Here is a 22,791-nt window from a genome sequence, read left to right as displayed (position 1 = left end):
ATCAATATATGAATATCTGTATATAATGAAGCTTTATGAAGGGTAAAACATCTTTGAAATACATATTGATTTATAACTAGCTGTTACAGCCTTGTGGAGTTATCTGATGATCATGATTAGGGATTCATCAAGCCAAGTAGCTTCACATTTTAACCAATTACTTGACTTGAAAATCGAGCTCGTGAAAAATTACATACTTAAGCTTGACTTGACTTGATTTTAGATATTAAGTGCTTGACTTGATATCAAGCTATTCGATATTACTTGAGCTTGATATGCACGCGTCGCACGGTATATATTTCTGCAATCTTGTGCGCGCTTAGACTAAATAAGGGGATTCCTCGAGCGCCGAGAGACTGAAGCATTCGCCAGTGTGACTTTATAAGTAGTTTTCTCACATTTCTATGAAATCTATTGGTAGATTTTGGTAGTTTCAGAAATATCTCCCTAAACTTGGCCAAAATAGCCAAGAATTTTTTATCAACGCCAGCATCTTCAGCTCCTGTTGAAAGACAATTTCCAGAGCTGCTCTTACAGTTACAAAAACCCGCAATAGGTTAGTCGACAAATCTATAAGATGCCTCATGTGTATTAGATCCTGGATGGAAAATTATGATTTATAGTGATTCAATTGATGTTTCTATTTCAAAAAAGTTGATAGTTCTGGTTCTTTTATTCAATAAGTTTGATAAATAAGAGTGTTTTTCGCAATGTTCCTTCTCATTTCATCATTTTTTAATTGATGTGACACTACACAATAAAACTTCTAAAAATAAAGTAGCTTGATTTGATTCAAGTATCTACTTGATAAATAAATACTTGACTTGACTTGAGATTGAAAAATTACTACTTGACTTGAGCTTGACTAAAAATCAAGTCAGGCTCAAGCCAGGTAGCTTGAAAATCAAGCCAAGCTTTGAATCCCTAACCATGATTCGTTTTCCTTGAGTTGACAAACACACACTGAATCCAATCTTTCTCCATCGAAAAATCATAACTTCTCCAGGTTATGTTGAAGTATAGTATTCATTTAGAAAACGTGAATAATCTTTTTTGAGAATGTATCGAAGAATTGAAATGACACACATAAAGATTTGAATATTTAATTACTCTACCAGGTTATTTGTGAAAAACTGTTCTTTAGAATGAAAGATTAGGAGGTAGGTCTAGTCTTACCAAACTCACTTGGTCAAAGTGTAAAAACGCTAATACATCTGTTTTTTTATATTTTACCACAGTAACAAAATTGACAATGACTGAAAGAAGATAAACTTCCAACCACCTGAAGGATTATTTGAAACTTGGACAAACCTTGTAGGTATATCTGAAACATATTCTCACTGCGGTCAAGAGACTATACAAACTTGCACATTCTGAATATTTTATCTTTATTCAGATTACCTATATCGCAAAAAAAACTGTTATTCGAATGAGATTCTTCGAAATAACAATTGAAAGCACAAACTCATCTTAATTTTCTCGAAGAATAGTGTTCATTTAGAATACGAGCTGCGGAGATACAAATTTGTACATTCTGAATATTCTCCAGAGAATAATCTGGGACTTCGAAACTCAAACTTAGCAATTCAAATATCCAAATTTTGTCTAGGTGTTGTCGAAGAATAGTGCTCGCTTTAGAGGTAAAACTTGTCTACCTACATCCAGAATATAAAAAGAAAGAAGTGTTTCTTGAAAGAGTAGGTGACCTAGGAATTTCTCCGGGTGATGTATGCTGAAGTATGATGTTCATTCAGAACTCTAGCTTTGAATGTGAAATCTTGCAAATTCTGAACATTTCATTTTTCTCTATATTGAGAAAATGCTGTTTTGAATGACCTTTCTTAAAATGTGATACAAATTCAGTAATTCCAATAACCTAACTGTATCTAGGTTAGGTTTAGGTATATGTTTTTTACATTCCTATAGTGTTGTTCTGATATAACAGTTCCACAATTGAGCTTATATGAAGATTAATGTTAAGTTTTCAACTTGTAATGTATTGAAATGAATATCAAAGAAAAGCGTTCATTCAAGAAATAAGCTTTAAAGTCATTAAGTTGTTCTCAATATTCTAACTCTATCAGGAATATTTCGAAAAAAAAGTGGTTTTTAAAGAATACCTTAAAATGTGAGGTTTGGAAACTTCACTTGACCATGCAGAAATCTCGACTTTCTCTAGGTGATGTCAAAATATGGTGTTCATTTAAAACACACAGCTACGAACGTAAAAAGTTGTACATTCTAAATATTGTATCTTTCTCGAAACTGTTCTCATATATTGCAAAAAGTGCTTTTTCAATGAGCTTCTCCAGATTCTGTGTATTGAAAAGCAAAATTTAGCAATTCAAATGTCTAAACTTAATTTAAGCACTGTCGAAGGATATTATTAATTTAGAAAACGAGCTTTAGAGGTGAAAAATTGTATATCCTGCATATTCTATTCTTTTCGAGATAATATCGAGAAAAAGATGTTCACTGGGAGAAGCTTATTTTGAACATCGAACATCAAAAGCAAACACTTACTCATTATGAAAATTCTCCAGATTATTGTAGGAAAAAGTGTTCATTCAGAGTACAGAGCTCTAGAAGCACCAACTAATGCAATCTGAAAGTTCATACTATCTTGAGATATTACCAAAAAAACCTATTTCCTCAAAGCATCACGGACTTAAAGGTGTCAAGTACTTTTTTCACAGAAAACCAAGCACTATCTCGATTATCACCTGTATCTAACTCTATCCTAGGAAATTGGAAAATAAAAGCCGTAATCAAATTTTCCAGAAGATAAGGTGGTGTGACTGCAGAATGCATATCTCATACTTAATGTCCCCTCTCAGATAATCTTGTTTTGCTTCTTTGGCACAACAATAGTTAGGATATAACTATATATGACGTTTGCGCTTCTCACATCGAGATGCAGCCTCACAATCTACAACTTCGTTTTTCTTTTTTTTCAACAAGAACGAAATAGTATGAAATGTATTATTATGAGAAAAGCTCGCGTTTGGACTAGCGGATTCGTGGCTGGGCGGTCCTCTGGATTCTCTTGCCAACCAGGTGCCGAGTGCGCAGTCTTGGTGCACGCCCTCGCAGCCGCTGAAGCGGTCATCTACACCAGAGCTACGGACACTTCTAGGAAATCCACCGTCGGAGATGGTGTCCAACTGGGCCTATATAGGTTTTGCTACTGACCTGGCCCAACTGTCCCACTATTGACGCTCTAATCGGGGTGTAGAGAAAAAAGTGGCTGGCGACATCACGCACGGTTGAGGGTTCCGTAAAAAAAACATTTAATAGATAATATCTAATATCATAGAAATTTTCGAAGCTATCGAAAGAAATGACTGTCTCAAGATAGTTTTATGTTGAATTGAATTCTGGATTTTTCATAATAAGAACTTTGAAGAACAGATTTCTCACAAGATTTTTAGCTCGGCTAAAAGGCTGCAAATTTACATCAAATTTGTTAATTCATATCAAATCGAGATAGTATTTTAAGCACATTGCGATTATTTATATGAAGCTTTTCAATTCTGAATTACTAAGGACATATGTTATTTGACGATTAAGAGCTTTCGTATATTGATTTGATATTTTTCCACTTTCGAATCAATAAATTAAATTCACGAATTGAAGGAAATAATAACAAATGAACCAAAATAAGTTCAATTCACTTTTATAATTTGCAATAAACGTTTTAGATTCTCAGATTCTACTCTACTTATAATGTAAATATCAAGAATTTTCAGTTATGTACATTGAAATTGGATTCATCATCAAATAATTCAATTCAATTCAGTTGAGAGTAGATTTTCTGCAATAGTTTTTTCAAAATCTCTCAGAAAGTTCATACGAATGAAAGACTAAGTATCAAAAAATTACATCAGGCGGGAACTTTATTGAAAGAACAAATGAATCAATCGAATGTTTTGTTTTTAAAAAGAGGCTGAAAACTTCTACTATGTAACAAGAATTCAAAGAATATAATTGTTTCCTTGAAAGCAGAAAATCCAACCAAAGAAATGTTTCATGCATCATATTATATTAATCATTTATACCTAATGACCAATTCATCCATCATAACAAACCATCCACTTTTCTGGAGCCTTTCAGTTGCCCATGTTTGTTGTAATATTTTGAACCTGACTCTCTAAAACTTTCGAAAATCTGTTATGAAACCAAAAATTATATCTTCAATTTAAGAGGAGCGGATTTTTTCTATGGGCTTTTTAACTGTGTCAACTGAAGACTAACATTGTATAGTTTCAACCACAAAATGAATTTTTCCATCTTTAGACTAAACTGAGATTTTCGAAGAAAAATCTTCTGATGCCGTTTATAAATATATTGGAACCACCTTCCTTATCATTTAGAATTAATTGAAATTCTGGTGATTTTCAGTCCAATTTCAACATCAGTACCTACTTGTTTCAATGATCCACAAGTGGTAAGACTATGTCAATTATTGTTTTTTGAATAGATCCCTTCCACCTTGTTTGAAATTATTATTCGAATGACATTCGATAAAATTCGTAAATTCCTCATTTTGCATAATGAGTGAATTAGCTACATGTTGATTTTGAAAAAGTTTTTCATACCTCATGGTGTTTTTCATTCAAAGGACAACATAACTGGACACATCTCAACTCAAGTTCTGAATAAACACCATCTAACTAATGTCCTGGTCAACACTGAACAATGGTATATTAGTATATATTTAACGACTTAAGTTATCAATAATATTTCTCTTTCGTGTAATGGATTCATTACGATTACTTTCCCATTCAAAAATCTATTATTCATACCTAAAATCAATGTGCGATAAACATAATCCAACTAAATTAATGATTTTTCAACGCAAAACTCCAATTCCTGATATTGGAAATATTAGTATTAGTTGTGCCACAAATCAAAATATACAACTAACAACGTAGGTGAAATCGTAGTTATTGTTTTAGGATTAATTTGTTTATTTTGTTTTATTCCACGATTATTCGTAAATTTTCATGATTTATGTTTATTCGAATACATCCAATGCAATTCATTATTGACCAATACTTGAATTACGTAAATCTTCTTCAAAAATTATTACACATATAGTATCAATACAATCATGTCTCCGTTGTTTTGCGTATCCTAGATGCCTATCAAGTTCGAAAGTATTGAACAAAGTAACTGATAATTTTTTCATTCAACAACGGAATTAATGTCGATATTACCTGATTATTACCATTATTCTTTCCTCGCTGAAATTATTTATGAGATAATCCAGAACTTGATATAATTGCTCTAAAAAAATATGTTTTGGTACATAGCATGAAATGGATGACTCACAAGATTCCCTATCCTTTCCTTTGAGTTGAAAAGACACTCGAGCTCTAATTTAGTCATAGATCACGTATAAGGCAATCGTATTTCACGTTGCGTATGATATTTTAACGGGAATTATCGAAATATGAACGAGGCATCCTCAATTTTCTGACAAACATGTACACAAAATGAATAAAGAATATTGATATAGTTGGCAAACAACTTGGGTTTTCCACGAAAAGTTTTTGTCGTCGCTTCAGCATATCGGAAAAGAAAACGTAAATATTCCATTGAGTAAGCTTGAAATAGTTTTTTTTTCGAACGACAGTGTTGATGAGTAAATGAAACTCCCAGGGTTCATATTTCTATTCCACGTTTCTATAGGAAAAATATTACAAATGTAAAACCAGTATTATTTTATAACTTGCTATCTGGATCATTGAGGTAAGATGAAGAAAATTATGGAAATTTAATTTTCGGAGAAAAATTTTAATAATAGCAAGGTATTTCAAATTGAGAATTTCAATACATTCATTATCATTAATCACGCCGAGGACTCTGAGAACCATGTTCAGTTCTCCGTACAAAATACCTAATTTTCCTTGGAACCTGCCAGAGAAATGTTACCTAAGCACAGTTCGTATGCAAATAGTTATTATCGTATGACCAATAAATACAATCGTAAGAAAAAAGTCTTAATACGGAAATGGTGTCAACCTTAAGTGCGTAGAATCACCCAGGTTTCGATTCTATAACTAATTTTCAACGAAAAAGTCCTATAAGATGTAATTTTTTTTTCAAATGCATAAATTTCAACGACAAAATGTTGAAAACATGAAAACAAAAACTTGGAAAGGAAGAAGGAAATCAACGGTTTCTGAGATATTCCAGTTCTTGTTTTTTTTTTTTTAATTTCTCACTTCACTTTCATCAATTGTTTGCTACGTTTAATTCAAATTATTTTCATCAGGAAAGGATATGATATTTATTAAATACTATGCTTTATTAGATGTTAAATAATAATTAGTATGATTTGAAAGTTGGTATATGAAGAAGAGAATATTAAATTTTTAATATAAATTCCCCTGTAACTTCCGAATAATATTTGAAAAACTTGCCCAATTCCTTCTTTATTTCCTGAAAAAGTTTTCGTTAGAATGCAGGCCCTAGTTTTGTTTCAGCAGATTTTGATTTGAAATGAAAAAAGCAAACAGGGGAAAGTAATGAATTAAATATTTTTATTGCAATAAAACTAAAAATTTCAGTAGATAATGAATTCATGAATTATGTTTGAAATGATCTCAACAATTCCTTATACAAACACGTGCGCTCTTTATTATTTCATGAGTTGTTATTTTCCGCCATACATTTACTGTCAATCTTCTCGCTGCTTCGTCTATTCTAACGGGCTTCTCGCTGGCCACAAAAATAATCCAAAATTATAATCAAAATTGGCCAACGTAAAAAAAATTGACAAAAAATGAAGAAAGGTGAGAAATCCTTTAAAAATCACAAGAACTCAAATAACTCGTAAACTCATTCTAACACGTCATCCAAGGTTCACGTCTAATTCGGAAACACCCTGTATAAAACACGGTATAATGGGAAATCGGTTTTACTTACTAGGAGAAGCTCCAGATGAAATCGTTGAAATAGCCAGATTCATACTAAATCTGGTATCGGCAATATGCAAAGTGGTATAGAAATTAATTCACAGAAGACTAACAGATTTCGTAGAAGAAAAGAAAATATTTCCAGATAACCATCAGTTTGGGTTTCGTAAAGAGCATTCAACAATCCACCAATTGGTACGACTAACAGAAAATATTAAGGAGCAAATAAACCTCTCTACAGATACTGGTGCAATCTACTTCAGAGGAATAACAGTAAAGAAAGAGAAAGCAGGGAACGTCGAAATAGAAAATCAGACGATAGAATGGAAAAAGGAAGCAAAACATCTGGTGGTAATACTAAATGAAAGAATGAACTCTAACAAACAGATAGAAGAAAACAGAAAAAAGACAAGACTGTACCCGCTGCTCAACCCTAAAAGTAAACTTTCCTAAGAAAACAAGCTGAAGATAATAAAAATAGTGCTAATACCAAGCATTACGTATGTAGGAGTAACCTGGCATAATACGAAAGACAATAATAAGGATCAGTTGCAAAGTACGCTAAATATACAGTAATCAGAACAACGGTTGGCGCCCCATGGTATATAACCAACCAACAATTGAAAATGAAAGAAGAATTGAAAATTGAAACTATTGAGGAAATAGTTAACAAACAAAAAAAGAAGACAATAGAGACGCTGAGAGAACATGATAATAAGGAATTAAGAAAGATGCTACAAATCGAAATAAGAAAGACAGATAAAAGGAAATACCTCTTTCAAATAGAAGAAAAAAAATAAAATGCAGTAGGGAGGAAAGTCTCCCAATTAGACAGCAGTAGGAAATAGGAGAAATTAAAGTAGAGGCGTAGGGAATAAAATCCAGTCCTTATACAAAAAGCAGATCTGAGAAATCGTTTTATTTGTCGCCTAATATCATAAAACATGAGTGCTAAAACTACTCGATTAAATTTAATGCAAGTAACGGTATGCATTGTCATCTGAATCGTTCGATATTTTACAAAGTAACGATCGGATGTACTTACTCTCGTTAATTTTTGCATCGGAACATAAATACCATATTGATGAGTTTGTTTACGTTTCTTAATGCATCGAAAATGACTGGTGCATTAACATCGGCATTCTCAGTGTAAGATTTTTGGTAAACAACGATGATGTTACACTTTTTCGGTCTTTATTTGAGGCAGCGGCCAAGATAAAAATGCAATTATGCCGTTGCCAGGGTATAACTCCCGGAGATGGGGAGTCTTGTGGATGAGACGCATGATTGTGTCGTGCGTGAAAATACTGCTACATCAGAAAAACATTCCAGACTGCCGATGTTACCCTGCAGGAATTTATTAAAATTTATCTGGATCGAACGGTGCTTTTCGCTCTACTTTTCACGAGGTGGGAACATTTTGCAGGTTTCGTCATTAGCATACCGTTTTGGATTCGGTAGTTGACAATATTTGGACGTTTGCAAATTAGACGTGAACCTTGAGGGAGGTGTTAGTATTACTCATTTGCTGTCGATTGAGCTATACTTATTTATAACCAAAAATCAACAGTTTCCGCGATATTTGATTTCTTGTGTTTCTTAAAAAAATTTCAAACCTCATTTCATTTTTCGTCAATTTGTTTACGTTGACCAATTGAGTTTTGAACTATTTTTATCAGAAAAGTATATGAAATGTATGAAATAAGCAAAACTATGTTGTACTAGATGTTGAATAAGAATTAGTATGCTTTGAATGTTGGTATATGAAGAAAATAGTAAATTTCTAATATAAATTTGCCCGCAACTTTCGAATTCCAAATTTTATATATCACATAATTATTTCAAAAACTTGCCGAATTCCTTCTCCTTCTTCCTTCTTTTTCTAAAAAAGTTTTTGTTAGGATAAAGGCACTAGTTTTTTTTCAGTAAATTTTCATTTGAAAGGAGAAAGAAGCAGAGAAATGAAAGTTGTGAATTGAATCTTTTTTATTGCAATTGAAATCAAAATTTCAGTGGAAAATGTATTCATAAACTATGTTTCTTCTCACTGCTTCGTCTATTCTAATGTTGTCTTGCTGACAACGAAAATAATTCAAAATCATAATCAAATTTGGTCAACGTAGAAGAAACTGACGAAAAATAAAGTAAGATGAGGAATCTTGAAAATCATAAAAATTCAAATATCTCGTAAACGGTTGATTTTCGGTTATCACTAAATATGACTCAAATGAGTCATACTAACAAGTTCTCTAAGGTTCACGTCTAATTTGGAACCACCCTGTATTTTTCACTGAATGTATCGGCAGTTCCAAATTTTTGTCTAGTGACGTGATCTCAGATTCTCTTTTATCTAGAAAAAATGAATTTTCGGGCTCTTTTTTGAGAGAATTAATTCGGTGAAATCTGAAATTCCATAAATTCAACTGTTTTCCAAGCTGTGAGAGAAAATTAGAAAATGGCGTGAAAGGAAGAGTTTCTTTACCTTTTTTATTGCAGATGCTATGAACATGAAAAGGAAAGCTTTTTTTTCAGTGGAATCATTTGATTTTTATTGCAATTAGTTTTGGAGTTATAATAAAAACTCATGTTTTTTAGATATAAAAATTTCTGTAACGAATAAATAGCTCAGATTCAGTTTCACATAGAAAATGAACACAATGCCTATCTATTATATCTGTGAACAGATAATTACAATATGCGGTGGGCACCAAGGTAAACGGATTTCACAACGCTAAATTTTTTCAACATTTCAACACTTTCAAATTGATAAATAATGTTCTTCGAATATGGTTTTAGGAAAAAATTCAACAATGTTAAATCCGGAGATGACAGATTGACAAATCATCATAGATATGATATGCACTAGATTGAGTTCCTGTGTGAAAGTGAAACTTTTGATGATAATCATAGTAATACAGTAATAAAAAATTTATATATCATGTCATATATTATTGATAAGTTAGAATACTCCAAAATTGTTGGAAAACTCCTGTCTCAACGTACAACTGTTTGGTGCGGTTTTTGGGCTGGTGGTATGATTGAACTATATTTATTCGAAAATGAGGTTGGTGCAACTGTTACGGTGCATGGATTGCGTTACCGAGCTATGATTATTGATTTTTTATGACCAGAATAGTAAGATATTGATGTGGAGGACGTTTATTTCAAACAAGATGGTGCTACTTGCCACACAAGAAACGAAACAATCGCAATTTTGTGAGAAAAGTTGCCTGACTCTGTTTCTTCTCTAGGATTGATCACAATTGGCCACCAGGGCCCCCGCAACCGCGCGTGCAATGCGTGCACCGCGCGCGGGCGCCACTCTAAAAGAGCGCCAAAACCTCTTATAGACCTCATGAAGAACCGATGGACCAAAGGTTTTCGAAAAAGATTCTTTCAAATTTTATCAACAATTTTTTTTCCAAACTTCTTTCTTGCAATTTATACAAGTTTCCGAACGTCGCAATAGGTACGGAATAGCCAGATATTGGTTTACAAAAACGCATACTCGATGCTAATCCTAGGGCATTTTTTGCGCCAGCTTAAATTTAACTGAAAATGATCCATTCAATTTCTGGATTGATCCTAATTAAATGTTTATGCCTTCATGAATAATTTATAGAAGAATAAAGCTTGAATTTCGAATGACATTTGGAATGCATTATGTTACATTTAACACCATAAAGTTCTTAAGCCAATGAAGGTTCCTGATAGATTTTCAACCATTCTACACTAAATTCTCAATAAAACTTAAAAAAAAAATTTCCGATTATCCAGCAGTGCTTTTCTCCACCTCCCCCCTTTAAGGGGCGCAAAAATATGTTCCGCACGCAGGCGTTGATGTCCCTTGAGGGGGCCCTGTTGGCCACCGATATATGGTGTATCATCATCTTTAGAAATTTTGCTTTAGGGTCACGTGAAAGATGAGGTCTATGTCACTGCTCCACAATCGATTCAAGATCTCAATTGAAATTGGTGAAGTAATCCAAAACATACAGCCGCAAAAGGATATGGTGCTGCAACCATGTTTTTCCATCGTTAATCTCATACGTACCTTACTCTACTATTAGATAAAGAGCCATTGATTTTTTTTTAAATATACCCATTTTTTTAATATCAAAATTAAATATCTTTGTTGCATAGTGAATTCAATTCAAACTATACAGCCCATTCTAATATTCCTAGACATATTTAGTTCGAAAAAACTAACCCTGCAGGTATCAATCTTAGCAAGGAATGAAGACGTGGCCTAATTAGGGACCTGAATTACGCTTTGACTACGTATGGGAAAACCTAAGCGACACTAAACATCCCCATGCAATTGGGGTGCCATAATCAGTACTGTAGCTGTGAAAAACGTAAAAAACATATATTTTGTACAGCTTAAATGCTATATATCTGTAAAGAAATGTAGTGTATCATTATCCAAATTTGAAAGGATTCAGTTGAACAATGTAACAAAAAAACACTCTTATTGAAAAACCTATTCAGTAATAGACTAAACTGCGCTCTGACGCCATTTATTAATTTTGTTTTTATGTATTGGTTTATTATTATGGTATTGATAAATTCAATTCAAATGAATTATACATATCGCATCACCAATGATTTATTTCCGACTTCACCTTCGCACAACACATTCAAGCTAAAAAGGCCCAAATAAATATCAAATTCCGACAAATGTACTGGCTAATAGGCAGAAAATACAACCTATCCCTCCAAAGCAAGGTATTGATTTACAAAGCCATAATTAAACCAATATGGATATATACGGCATTCATTCTGGGGATATGCAAGGTCTCAAATATCTAAATAATACAGAGAGTGCAATCCATAATCTTTCTATCGTTAACTGATGCACTATGGTACGTTTCCAATTTGACCATACATAATGATTTGAAAATCCCCTTCATTAATGATGAAATCAAAGAACGATCAAGATAATATCAACAAAATCTGAAAAGGCATGAAAACAGCTTCATACACCAACTAGCAGAAAACCCGTTCAACAGAAGTAGATTACAGAAAACTTGGCCAATTGACTCCAATTGAAGTTTATGTGAATAAGAAGTGTCAATATGTTTGATAACTTCTACATGTCATTTTAAATTAATCACATTCACTGAATACTTGTGAAGAGTAGATTGTCAATTTGAATGAAGGATATAAAAAAACCTTTCAACTGTAGTTTCATATTCTGATTCTCGAAAAGTGGAATTGATTCGATCTGGTCCTACTTGCTCAACTCAACTGCACGATTGGATAGTAACTGTTGAACCTGCTGAGTAGTTTAAGTTTACATGGATCCCTCGTCCTTAATTTCTAGGGCTTAAACAGAGGCGCATATAGTCTTGTCTGGCCCTGCGCACCAATTTGTATGAACGAAAAACAGTCAATGAACCATGATGTGTACGTTTCCAGTTTGACCATGAATAATGATTTGAAAATTTCCTTCATCAATGATAAAATCAAAGAACGATCAAGAATATATCAACAAAATCTGGAAGGGCATGAAAACAGCTTTATACACCAACTAGTAGAAAACCCGTTCAACAGAAGTAGATTACAGAAAACTTGGCCAATTGACTCCAATTGAAGTTTATGTGAATAAGAAGTGTCAATATGTTTGATAACTTCTACATGTCATTTTAAATTAATCACATTCACTTAATACTTGTGAAGAGTAGATTGTCAATTTTAATGAAGGATATAAAAAACCTTTCAACTGTAGTTTCAAATTCTGATTCTTGAAAATTGGAATTGAATCGATCTGGTCCTACTTGCTGAACTCAACTGCACGATTGGATAGTAACTGTTGAACCTGCTGAATAGTTTAAATTTACATGGATCCCTCGTCCTTAATTTCTAGGGCTTAAACAGAGGCGCATATAGTCCTGTCTGGCCCCTCCGCATCAATTTGTATGAACGAAAAACAGTCAATGAACCATGATGTGTACGTTTCCAGTTTGACCATGAATAATGATTTGAAAATTTCCTTCATCAATGATAAAATCAAAGAACGATCAAGAATATATCAACAAAATCTGGAAGGGCATGGAAACAGCTTTATACACCAACTAGTAGAAAACCCGTTCAACAGAAGTAGATTACAGAAAACTTGGCCAATTGACTCCAATTGAAGTTTATGTGAATAAGAAGTGTCAATTTGTTTGATAACTTCTACATGTCATTTTAAATTAATCACATTCACTTAATACTTGTGAAGAGTAGATTGTCAATTTGAATGAAGGATATAAAAAAACCTTTCAACTGTAGTTTCATATTCTGATTCTCGAAAATTGGAATTGATTCGATCTGGTCCTACTTGCTGAACTCAACTGCACGATTGGATAGTAACTGTTGAAACTGCTGAGTAGTTTAAGTTCACTTGGATCCCTCGTCCTTAATTTCTAGGGCTTAAACAGAGGCGCATATAGCCCTGTCTGGCCTTCCGCATCAATTTGTATGAACGAAAAACAGTCAATGAACCATGAAGTGTACGTTTCCAGTTTGATCATGAATAATGATTTGGAAATCCCCTTCATTAATGATGAAATCAAAGAACGATCAAGAATATATCAACAAAATCTGGAAGGGCATGAAAACAGCTTCATACACCAACTAGCAGAAAACCCGTTCAACAGAAGTAGATTACAGAAAACTTGGCCATTTGACTCCAATTGAAGTTTATGTGAATAAGAAGTGTCAATATGTTTGAAAACTTCTACATGTCATTTTAAATTAATCACATTCACTGAATACTTGTGAAGAGTAGATTGTCAATTTGACTGGAGGATATAAAAAAACCTTTCAACTGTAGTTTCATATTCTGATTCTCGAAAATTGGAATTGATTCGATCTGGTCCTACTTGCTGAACTCAACTGCACGATTGGATAGTAACTGTTGAACCTGCTGAGTAGTTTAAATTTACATGGATCCCTCGTCCTTAATTTCTAGGGCTTAAACAAAGGCGCATATAGTCCTGTCTGGCCCTCCGCATCAATTTGTATGAACGAAAAACAGTCAATACTACATCTATGCAAAGAGAGAGTGGGGAAGTAGAAACCATGCACGTTTACACGCATTCATTAACAAACTCCTCGGCAGCCAGAATCCTAAAACGAATATTAAACAATACAAACAAACTCTAAAATATCATTAGCATGATATCCAGACACTCGCTGGAAACCCGCCGCCCCATATTTTGCTGTTTGGCATACACGATGAAAATTGTAAATGGCGAGCCGATCCTCCTCATATCACGCCAGGACGATCAATGCTGCTGCTGGTGGTATCCTCGCGAATTTTCAAGTTTGCACATTCGGATAATTGCGCCTCTGTCCACCAAATATTGGTTCAAGAATCTTTTAGGCGGACCGCAGACCTTATATATTTCGGCATATTACGTTCTGCATCCGATATTGCAACTGGGTATGAGTATTCCAGGAGATTAGTTCCTCCACAAGTTTCATTTCATACATTTCTTGAACTTTTTAGTGGTCCTTTTTGCCCTCATGTTTTTCTATTTCTTCTAATATGTTTATCGAATAATGACAAAATACTTAGGGATTCTTCAAGCTGAGTAGCTTGATATTTTAATCAACTATACTTGACTTGAAAATCAAGCTCGTGAAAAATTACATACTTGAGTTTGGCTTGACTTGATTTTAGATATTTATTGCTTGACTTGATATCAAGCTACTTGATATTACTTGAGCTTGATATGCACGCGTCGCACGACATATATTTCTGCAATCTTGTGCGCGCTTAGACTGAATAAGGGGATTCCTCGAGCGCCGAGCAATCGTCAGTGTGACGTTATTAGTAGTTTTCTCGCATTTCTATGAAATCTATTGGTAGATTTTGGTATTTTCAGAAAGTTCTTTCCAAACTTGGCAAGAACGGCCAAGGATATTTTATCAACGTCAGCATCTTCAGCTCCTGTTGAAAGACAATTTTCCAGAGCTGCTCTTATTGTCACAAAAACCCGCAATAGGTTAGGCGACAAATCTATAAGATGCCTCATGTGTCTTAGATCCTGGATGGAAAATTATGAAATCAAACAAAGCTTGGAGGTTTCTCAATATTAAGAAACTTTACTTTTTTGTTATTTTTTATTTTGTTATGATTTATAGTGATTTAATTTATGTTTCTATTTCAAGAGAGTTGATATTTCACTGGTAAGGCAGAACCTTCGTGTCCAAGTAAAGTAAATTTATTGATACAATATATGAATAGTCGAAGAAAACCAACAATCTACATCATTTTTACATTCCTTTGAAATTTATCATCTCAAAATGGCTCAACACTGTAATAACCTTTTTTAAGAGTAGCGACTTCAGAATTTTCTTGAAAGTATGTATATTCTGATGGTTTTTTAAAGTCATCTGGTAGTTTATTATACATAAGTATTTCCATGTATGCTGGGTCAATTTCACAAATTGTCAACTTATGAGAAGGTATAGAGAACTCATTTCTATATCTTGTGCTATAATCATGATAATCATTATTCTTAAAACTAGTGAACTTTCGGATATGAGTTCCATATCAGCAGGGGGTCCCCTGAAAACAGGAATTTATATATTTTTTGGAATTATTGATAACCCGCCGGTTTCTGACTCACGGCAAGGGTCAAGTTTTTTGGAATACCTTATAAAGGGTGTTTTTTTAAAGCTATAGAACTTCAAATTGCAATAAAACAACGATGGATTATTCGATTGACATGAATTTTTTGATAGAAAGGTCTCACATGAAAAATTGATATTTTCGGAGTTATATGCAAAAATACGACAGAAAATGAATTTCCTTAACTAGTTTTGCCTTCTTTTTTCAATATTCTGTCACGAAATTCTGGTGGCAAACCTAAGATTCGGATTCAACACCCCAAAAAACATGTAAAATCGAAGAAATCGAAACTACCACGAAAATTTTTTTTTTTCAGAAACAGATAAAATACGCAAATTTTCAACTATCGTTCGAGCCAGACAGTTTATCGTAGAAAAAACTCTATGGGAGAAATGTTTTTGTATAGGAACTTCATTCACGAGAAATTGATATTTTCCGAGTTATATAAAATGGCGAGAAATCAATAAAACTTTTACTCCTGCTCCAAAATCAACAGAACAGACTGGCCTCATTCTTTCAAATCGATCGCGATTCTAGAATTTCGAAACACCGAAATGCAGAATAAGCCACTTCGGATATCTTAGGAGAGGTAAAGAACAGAGGAAAATCATCAGCGATTATAACTTCCAATTACGGAAAAGTAAATAGTTGAAGAAGGATGGCCAGGCATTCACGCATTTTCCAAAGAAGAAACCAATTCGAAAATTCAACAACGACAGAAAGCCATTAGTGAAACTACTTCAATATTGATTGTCCTTTATTTTCTATCTCTGTTTTGAGTAAATTTGGAAGGTATAAAAAGCCAGTAAAAATACAAAAGCCTCCAGTGACCTGTAAAATCGAAATCAAATCAGAAAAGAGCAGGCACAGATGAGGAAAGTGGTGCGGTAAGGCGCAAGGGTTTGCAGATTTCTTAAGCTTTTGTCTTGTCCCGGCCTTCTCGAAAGAGGATTTAAAAGTGATAATTAAAAACTCTGCGCTGTCAAAGTGCAGTCTTCATTATTTCAAAAATTAACTCTAATCGATAATTGTCTTTGTTAGACTTGGGGCGGAAAATAACTTTCCACTCTTGACGGATCCACGAATATTCTCGGATAATTCACCACTAAATTCTCAAGAATACGATTTTTCCACAGTAACTATACAGGGAGTCCTAAGTTGGATTCCCTATTAGATGTTTGTTTAGAACCATTATAGAGGGTGTTTTTTTAGAGCTATAGAACTTTAAATTGCAATAAAACAACGATGGATTATTCGATTGACATTAATTTTATTTATCCGCAAGATAATCTTGTGGCATTACATTTTAAATATGATTTCTGGCATATGACCGCCACAGCTGGCTCAGATGTAGTCCAATCTGGACGGCCAATTTTCGATGACTTTTTCCAACATTTGTGGCCGTATATCGGCAATAACACGGCGAATGTTGTCTTCCAAATGGTCAAGGGTTTGTGGCTCATCCGCATAGACCAATGACTTTACATAGCCCCACAGAAAGTGGTCTAGCGGTGTTAAATCACAAGATCTTGGAGGCCAATTCACAATTCCAAAACGTGAAATTAGGCGGTCACCAAACGTGTCTTTCAATAAATCGATTGTGGCACGAGCTGTGTGACATGTTGCGCCGTCTTGTTGGAACCACAGCTCCTGGACATCATGGTTGTTCAATTCAGGAATGAAAAAGTTAGTATTCAAGGCTCTATAACGATCACCATTGACTGTAACGTTCTGGCCATCATCGTTTTTGAAGAAGTACGGACCAATGATTCCACCAGCTCATAAAGCGCACCAAACAGTCAGTTTTTCTGGATGTAACGGTGTTTCGACATACACTTGAGGATTAGCTTCACTCCAAATGCGGCAGAAGTGCGCTTCATCGCTAAATAAAATAAAATGGACGTAGTGCGCGATACGTATTCCGCACAGAACCATTATTTTCGAAATAAAATTGCACTATTTGCAAGCGTTGTTCAGGCGTGAGTCTATTCATGATGAATTTCCTAACCAAACTGAGAATAAATCACTTGACAGCTGTTGAATCGGTAGCCATCTTGAACAGTAATGCCAACTCAAAGTTAGATACCTCGAAAAAAAACACCCGTTAGTTCTGATTATCGATATTATGGACATTCTCAACTCACCTTGAATATTATTGCGACCAAAGTACTTCCGGCTATTCATGAAATGGAAATAATTTTTGTTCTGAAAACATTTCTTTTAATTTTTGCTTCTCAGATATTATTGAGTATTCGATTTCGAATGTTTTTTCGTTTCAACTGCTGAATTAATTCATATAAATTTCAAGATACTGATGAAAAATTATTAAGAAAAATGGAAAAATACGTTCTCAGTATTATATTCATTATCCTTATTCTCAACATCGTAAGCCTAAACCGTCTTCACATTTTCGAAGTAAAACAATGTTGTTTCAATATTGCTTCCCAAATTGTAAACAGAATTCGATAAATAAAGAAATTTGTTTACAAATATTATTTTCATCCCTGTAAAACCGGATGTACCAACAATTTTTTGAGCATCATTCAACAAATGTGGAATCCAACTTGCACAGAGCTACCGAACACACAAATGTTCGTGCAAAATCTTCTGTATACAATTCATACTAATGCTTAAACATCTCTCGATTTCCTGATATGTCATGGGAAGATCTTTTTCATTTACTTTTTCTTTTACTTTCAATAATTTCCGGCACAACGACTGATTTTGGACGACTTTCTTTAACTTCGTCTGTGAGCGAACTATGTCCACCTTTTAATTCAGGGTACCAGCGATATACATTCGCTTCAAATGGGACTTCATCGCAAAAAGTTGAATTTAGTCGATTGATGCATTTTTCTTAAGTTACGACGAAAGTCATAATTTTTAAAGCTCGAAAATTTTCACGAGTTGAATCCATAATTTGGGAGAGATGACATTTTCAATTTATTGTAAACAAAAGTTGTACTCGTACCTCAAAACGTTATGAGTAGGTACTTATAACACAAAAAATGTCACATTTTTCGATGTCAATATCAGATTTCAATCAATATCAGTGTTACCAATTCACAATACATAAATAGTAACCTTCGTATCATCCCAAAGCTCATTACAAACTACTCATTCCTCTCAAATCTACAATAATGAAAAAATGGCGAAACATCCAAAACTTACTTTAAATATCTTTCTTAGCAATCGAGGATTACAACACTTTTGAGTTCATCTAGATAATTTATAATCTTGAATTGCATATTCACAAATTGAAAGTTTATAAGAAAACACAAAATTCTCGTTATAATTATATTCCTTCGACTTTCATTAAGAATAATGTATAATATTCGCATCCACCAAATATTTCAAACCAATTTCATTGGACAAAAAGATTTGCGTGAACCAAATGAATCTCAAGTTGAAACTATTTCTTCGTTCACTGTTTGAAGTGACAGCTTGAAAAATGTTCCGAGAGAAAGAGAGACAAGAAGACGGCACTCTAAAAAATATTTACCCGTATTTCTTGTATGCAATCTCATCAGTTTACCTCAGCCGTTCACTCAAACCAAACAAAGGGTTTGCGGCTCCGAAGGAATATTTAACAAACATTTGTTGTGTGTATTTAAATATATTAACAATAGCGGCATCGTTTGGTTTGTAATTATTCTAACGAGTTTTTTGTTTGATCTTGAGCGAAGTGAAGGTGAATATTGAAAAACAAATAACTATTAACAGCAATTCCAGCAATACAATGTCACAATACCATGCATGTAACTAGATTTCTCAACGACTGAAACTCATGGAACAAGCTCCTTAATTTTGACCAATATACATTGACAGATTGTGTCGCACACTGATACATTTATTATGATGATTGACTATTTTGCCAAGACAACTTTTTTACACTGCATGAAAATCGAATTGAAATTTCCGAGATCATTTCAAGAATTCAATTTAGGCAAGCCAGTGAAAAATATATATTTTTCTTCATCAAAATAGGTTAACGCAAGCTGGTAGTATTTCTATTCTCATTGAATTGACACCAGAATGAATAATTTCCTTGAAATCCATATATGGAGGTAAGAAATATCCGAAATCATAATACATTAGTATCATCTGAAATTTCGAATTGAACCGACCTTTCTAGAAGTGTTTCATTTTTAGGTTATCATATGTCTTTTTAAATCTCACCCTGTATATTGCACCGTCAATTGAAAACTCAAGAGATACTCAGTGTGAAGAGCCTCAATTTGAATATTTCATCCATTATAAATTAACTGGAATTTTCTAGTTCATTGGCTATAGGACAATCTTGGAAAATACCAGAGGGATAAAACAGAATTTCGATGAAAATTCAATTATCGAGTTCAATCCACCGAATTATTGAATGTATAACCTTCTGATATTTCTAATTTCGTTATGTGTAAACAGCTGACGTCAGTCATTATAAACAAATAAACATGATGTGGAGATAAAAGATGTTTACTTTGTATACACGAAGTGGAAGAATCTAATGGAATGTGTGATGTCTTTCATGACGCTTAGTTCCAAAATTTCAAACATTTTTTCTACTTCTTTAACGGATATATGGGCTGTTCTGAAACTCAATATTATTTTAGCGAGATAACACTTTTTCAAGCTGACTTTTCCCTCGAAAAGTCACATGCCTAATTATACAGGGCGGCAGTGGCGTACCCAAGGGGGGGATCAGGGGGATATACCCCCCCCCCAGAAGGAATATTCATTATATGTAACAACCTTATATATCACAATCTTATTATGAGTAAGCAAATTGTTTGGAAAACTTCTTCAAAAGAAGGAAAAATTGAAATTTTTTTTTCTTTATCCCCCCCAAGGCTTATGTCTGGGTACGCCACTGCAGGGTGGACTAGACGATTATTTCCGTGAGTGTGATTTTTTCTGTAAAGATCGAAAGCAGCTACAGCACGATACTGATTTATAATTTTCCTGAGAATTGTATTAGAACGAGAGCTACGAGATCTCTAGATTTAACACAATTAGCTTTTTCTGTTGAATCAGTTGAAAAGTACTTGAGACAGTACCTACTTCATCAGGGAATAAAAGGCCAATTGAATTCCCTGGTTTACCATAGTTAAACTAAAAAAATCGATTTTATTATTCAACATAGTTGTCTTCGAGGGCGATACAGCGATTATAGCGATCTTCCAACTTTTCGATACCATTTTTGTTGTACGATTTGTCTTTAGCTTCAAAATAGGATTCAGTTTCGGCGATTATTTCTCCATTGACGCTAAATTATTTCAGGCGAGCATTCTTTTGAGGTCTGAGATCAGAAAAAAACCACTGGGGGCCAGATCTGGCGAATAAGGTGGATGCAGAAGCAATTCGAAGCCCAATTCATGCCATTTTGCCATTGTTTTCATTGATTTGTGACACGGCGCATTGTCTTGATGAAACAGCACCTTTTTTTCTTCAAATGGGGCCGTTTTAACTATTTCATCCTTTAAACGATCCAAAAACGCTATAAAATAATCGCTGTTGATGGTCTGGACCTTTTGGAGGTAATCAATGAATATTATATCTTGTGCATCCTAGAATACTGTTGCCATAACCTTGCCAGCTGTCTGTTGTGTTTTTCCTCGCTTTGTGCGCATCGTGTGCAGTCCACTCAGCTGACTGTCGATTGGACTCCGGAGTGAAATGATGGAGCCATGTTACATCCATTGTCACATATCAACGCAAAAATTCAGGTTTATTGCACTTATACAGCTTCAAACACTGCTCAGAATCATTAACACGTTGTTGTTGTTGCTTTTGATCGATTGTGAGCTTGCGCGGCACCCATATTACAAATATTCAATAAATTTGTTCAGGAACTAGCCCACTAAATGCTCAAACTCAACGCAAAACACTAATTTTTTACTTTTTTATAAGGCCCACTGAATGAGAATTTTACGATTATTTTGCAATTTACAAAGTGGAGCAGCTGTAAAAGAAAGATGTTCTTTCTAAATGGAAAGCATATGAGTATGTGTTTGAGATTTAATGAATAATAATGAAGTGAAATTCAAAAATAGCCTGTTCAAAGATTCAAAGATGATATAGATTATGTAATAGGAAAAAGGGATCAATTCACATTTCGTATAGCCAAGGTTCTAGAATTTTAGAGGTGCTGATCATACATTTATGTGTACTTCTTATTCAAAGTATCTGATAACATAATCAGTAAATTGATAGTTTTGAGCTCTGAATGGACGTTTCAGAACTCACCTAAAAATATCGCATCGTGAAATTAAACAATCTCAAAACGAAATAATCATTATACGTATATGTAAATAACAATAGTTGTTTATTGTCTTGGAAACAATAAATTTTATCGTAATTTATACACAAATGCTATTACAAACAAAGGATAATAGCGTTCCTTTTGTGTTAGTACACATTTTTCTGTTGCTTCGAAAATAGATTCATAAAAACGACTCAAACATAATATTGGTTGTTGATATTTTCTTTTGATCCGGAATATAAATACAATTATCAAGTTGAATTGAAAACTGTGATGGAATTGAAGGATTAAGTTCAGATATTATTGATATGAAATTTAATGTGGCGTGATAGAAAGAATTATGACTATTTACGTTGTCTCGTGACATTCACGCAATATGGATTTGAAAATGAATCGTCCTCAATTGATTTTAATCGTAAACTTTGGATAACACACAAATTTCGATGTCTCACTTTTGAAATTACATATTTAATGGATGTTTTTTCTGCTAGAGGATCAATACCACATAATTCCTAAGCGATGTACAGGGTGTTTCAAATTCGTTACTCACTAAAAGCATCTCGACAACTTTATGACGTAAAAAACTCTTCGGATCTTTTTCCGAAAAAATAAGATATCAAGAATCAGTTCATAGATTAAAGATTCGTTCTCGAGTTACAGGTCGTTTGTGAAATTCACATATTTCGCTGTATATTGGTTTCTGTTATAGATATTCGAAAAATTGTAAAACTTTTTTTCAGAAATTTTCATGGTTTATATGATACTCAATAGATTATTTGAATGAATTATCGTTTTCAAGATATAAAAAAGATTAGGTGTTTTTAAATGGGACAAAATGTTACAAAAATATCGTCCGTTTTAAAGATATTGAGTTTTTCGGCTTTATTCATTTGGTTGGACACCTTATATATAAATATGTTCCATTTATTTCAAGATTCCAATTCATTGCGTGTCCATTGTATAATTGTAACCAAGTCATATATAGA

The 22,791-nt window shown here is 33.6% G+C and overlaps 1 protein-coding gene across 4 annotated transcripts in view; it reads right to left on the bottom strand.

Moving 5' to 3' along the window:
* Positions 1-22,791, bottom strand: part of LOC123685856 (forkhead box protein P1) — a 121,202-nt gene that overhangs the window by 77,538 nt on the left and 20,873 nt on the right. The gene's annotated exons all lie outside the window — the stretch shown is intronic.

This window comes from Harmonia axyridis, chromosome X (genome assembly GCF_914767665.1).
Source record: "Harmonia axyridis chromosome X, icHarAxyr1.1, whole genome shotgun sequence".
In the NCBI taxonomy this organism is placed as follows: domain Eukaryota; kingdom Metazoa; phylum Arthropoda; class Insecta; order Coleoptera; family Coccinellidae; genus Harmonia; species Harmonia axyridis.
Note: the sequence above shows the minus strand (reverse complement) of the source record. Positions and strands in the feature narration are given on the sequence as shown.